Here is a 4,429-nt window from a genome sequence, read left to right as displayed (position 1 = left end):
TTTTTTATTTTTTTTACTTTTAAGAGTGACAGAGCCCTGGAACAGGCTGCCCAGTGAGGTTTTGGAGTCTCCTTCTCTGAAGGTATTCAAAACCCACTTGGATGCTTTCCTGTGTAACTACTTGGGAACCTGCTTTAGCAGGAGAGTGGGACTTCATGATATTGAGGTCCTTTCCAACCCCTGTGATTCTGTGATTTTAGTTGATTTTTTACTGCTACTGTTGTATGCCAATAATTTGAATGTAAAAATACAACAAACTGTAGTTTTGGATCCACATTACAATAAGAAAACGCTATAGTTTTTCATTGTCCTTCATTGATTTACAAATTTAGTGGACTAAAAGTGTTTTTGTTTTACTCATTTTACTCAGTCATTCATCAGGAACAAGAAACAATGAATGAACTTGTGGTAGAATTAATGTGCTAGAGACCATTAAAGCTATTTAGTCTTTTGATTTACATAGAACGTATGTGACTAGAAACACGATCTGTTCTGTTCTCACCATTCTTGCTGGTGATTCCATTTAAAATATTGCTGTTTGTTTAGGGGAAAAGTAAATACCCATTCAGTGGTATCCGTTTCCCACTATAGGTATAATTTCCATCAAAACTTTTTCCATGTTTTTCTATTTATGCAAATACTTTCCAGGAATTAGGTCTCTCTCTTGCTTTTTTTCCCTTTTTCTTCTTTTGTTACTGTTGTTTTAGTTATATTTTTATATCATTTATTATATTCTTATATAATTTATATTTTTCCTCAATTTTTGAGGCAAAAATAATTGTATTTTAAATCAATTATTGCAGATATCTGTCTTTAATACCATGAGTATTCTGCAAAACCTGTACTGAAAGTTCTGAAACTGAAGCATGCAGGAGCATTTCATGCTGTTAAGTCATAATCCAATTACACTATCTCTTATGGGATAATAAAACTGTAGATTACAGACACCTGCACTGAATTTTGAGTTATGTACAAGAGAGAAGGCAATCATTAGCACATACAGACACACATACAGTTGAAAATACCATTGAGTAATAAGATTTTGGATTTATAATTCTGTGAAAATATGATTTGTGTACAGCAATATCTGCATTGTGGATATTCTATGCAGTTCCAGTCTTGTTGTGTCGGGAGAGATGTAATAGGACTAGAAAACCTGAAGAGAATCATCAAATATATGGAGTGGATAGTTCCAAGAAATAAGGCTAAACAGGTGTAGATTTCAGTCTAAGAGAACTGAGAAGGACATGTGATATACAAACATCTACAAAATATTACCATGGAGAAAGCAAGTGGAGCACAACAGTCTAGATTCTTTTTAACAAGACATGCTAAAATTAAAGGAGTTGTACTGTGCTTCTCTTGCCAAGCTAAGGTTGAATTTAACAAGGCTTAAGTATTTGAGGCGGCCAATCCTGATAGTGTGGAATTCACTTCAGTTTCATTAATCTTCTTGTAAAGATTTGTAGTGCCAGACTTTCTCTGGTGAATCACAGATACTAGAAATAACTTTAAATAACTTTATTTAAATGTTTTTGGTTCCTGTTTAGCATATCTTAGATAAAATAATTTTTAAATAAATTCAGGAGAGCTATTTTTAGTAAGAGAAAGTAACAGCCTAAGTCAGTAATTTAAAAGAAGCTGTTCAGGGTTATTCCTTCAAACAAGCAAATCAATTAATGTTAATTAAATCCAAGACTAAACACTATTGTTTCTGTGAGTACTGAAGCAGTTTTGAGGGCTGCAGTGTAATATGTTATTTCCCAGCTGCAGTAAAGTTGTCAGCCATACTTCTGTAACTCTACTAATGGCCTGTTGTTCTTCATTACAAAGGTTGTTAAGTAATAGGAAAAAAATATGGTGAGAGATTTCTTGTAGAGGAAACCTGGATCTATCACTTTCCTTGTAACCTAGATATACAAAGGCATTTGCATTTCCTGTACAACTTCTCTGGGAAAGGAGCTGGAATCTCCCAACACTTACAAGGTGCAAGATAACAGCATATTCCCCTTATTTGAGTGATAGTTCAACTGTATCCATTTAGCTGGCCACCCAAGATGCTTTTCCCTTAAAATGAAAAAAGTGAAATCCTAAAGTAAGATGGTGGTGTTTGTTTTTCAGATCTGAAATGTTTTCCTTCACAGTTGAATTCCCAAGTTATTTTTTTTGCTAAGTATTTTAGGTCTTGGATTATTCAGATTATCTTTAAAATTGCTGTTCTCCAAAAGGTACTTGTTGAATGTGGGAAAGACTTGATTTGTTGTAAAGCTTGAATTACAGAAAATTTTATTTAAAGATGGTGCAGTGCAAGAAAATTTCTATTCATGTTCCAAATATCAGTATTCTCACAGTTTGACTGAAAACTAAATTTACATCCTAGAGATTTTATAGGGAAAAAAAAAAAAACCATTTTGGAATGCAGAAGTATATTGAGAGAATGAAAGGGCAAATATATACAGGAATCTGTTTTACAGAAAGGAAAACTTTCATAGATTTTACTTCCATCTCATTCAAATACCTAAAAATATTTAACAGTTGATATATTCAAATATACTTAGCATTAACATCCCATGCACATTTGGAAGTATAGTATATTATTTTATTGATAGTGCGTTCTATCTTCTATCAGTCTATTCAGCTGTCTGTTTTGTAGTCTGTATATGGTGTTTAGTAAATTAGTCTGAGAAGCAGTCCATTAATAAATGTTTTATTCTGTAGCCAGGTGAATTGAGAATTTTCTTTTTTTTTTTAATGTTACATGTAGACATTGAAAGAGAACTAATAAACTTGGAAGAATGCCAAAAGAATTTAAAAAAAGACCATTCTAAGACTTAGAATTATGTTGCTTATATGTGAATGTTGTGTACAAATATTAGAGAATCATGTTGGTTGTATGTAAATTCCGAATACAAGTATTAGCTTCTTCCAACAGATTTACAAGCGAGAAACTGATTGAAGATATTCTATTGTATATTAACATAGTGAAGAATGCTCAATAACAGTTCACATTCACTGTGAAAAACTCGCATAAAATTTTCATGGAGCTGAAGCTTGCTCATTCATTTTAATGAGATGTATTATAGCAGGATGACTTGTGTGATTTATGACATTTGTCAGTTTTTTACAAAAAAGTATGAATGTCTTTGTGTATGTCTGCTCCTCAACTTTACTTTTTCATCCGTATTTACAGAACCCAAAGGACTGCAGCAAAGCTAAGAAACTTGTCTGTAATATTAACAAAGGCTGTGGCTATGGTTGTCAGCTTCATCATGTAGTCTACTGCTTCATGATTGCTTATGGCACTCAGCGAACGCTCATTTTAGAGTCTCAGAATTGGCGCTATGCGACTGGTGGCTGGGAGACTGTATTTAGACCTGTAAGCGAGTCCTGTACTGACAGATCTGGTACAACCACTGGACACTGGTCAGGTAACAATTAACTCACTTAACTCAATTTCTATTTATTTATTTATTACAAATTCTATCGTGTAGGACTATTCTGGTAACTCTTCTTTTAATGTTATGTGAACCACAGTAACTATGGCTGCAATTGTATGCATAAATGTTGTTTAAATTTTGTTTACACGTTCTACTGAAAAAATAACATTCTTATTAAGAGGATTCTACTGCTTTGGCAGAGATTTTTTTCTTAATAAAAATTTCAGATTTTAAATATAATCCTTCATCAGTCTGCCACTGTGTTATGAGCCAGATATGAATTCAATTTTTGTGGGAATTGAAATGTAAATAGAAGCTGTTGTTGGTAAACTTTAAAATAAAGCATGTTTGAAGTATAAATATAATGTAAGCATGAAGAAAATGGTATTCAGTGAGAATTCACACACGTACACAAAACCGTATTGAAATATATTGTAATATAAACTAAACTGACTCAATCTGAACTTCAAGTTGTAAAAGTAATAGCAAAGTTAAAGGCCTTGCTATTTGTAGATTCATACATTGATCCATTCCTATTGTGGACTGAACCATTTTGCTAGAAAAAAAAAAAAAAGCAACTGCATATTCAGTTGGCATTCATGTTTGGAGGATCAGATAGCTTTATCTCAAAGAAAACAGTATTCGTTCTAATGAAATTCTTCCAGTCAACATCATAAGAGACTAGAAAACCATCAGCATAATTTTGTAGTTTCTCCTACATATTTAAAACCTTTTTTGGGTATTTGTCAAATGGAGTAGGTGTAGTGTAAGTGTAGATGACTGGCATTTTCTTCTGAATTTATGCTAAACACTAGAAAGTTTCTTATGTTAATTTTCAGTACAGATAACTTTTATGTGAACAACTGTGAGATCTTAAAACTGGATTTTATAGACTCCCTCTCCAAATGGTGTTAAAATAGTAGTTTGTAATGGTTTGAGTAAGTGCAGGAAAACACAGTTGATTTTAAGAATACAACTGACTCTTCATATTA

Source organism: Meleagris gallopavo, chromosome 5 (assembly GCF_000146605.3).
Source record: "Meleagris gallopavo isolate NT-WF06-2002-E0010 breed Aviagen turkey brand Nicholas breeding stock chromosome 5, Turkey_5.1, whole genome shotgun sequence".
Taxonomy (NCBI): Eukaryota; Metazoa; Chordata; class Aves; order Galliformes; family Phasianidae; genus Meleagris; species Meleagris gallopavo.
The sequence above is the reverse complement of the archived record's forward strand: the minus strand, read 5'-3'. Positions refer to the sequence as shown.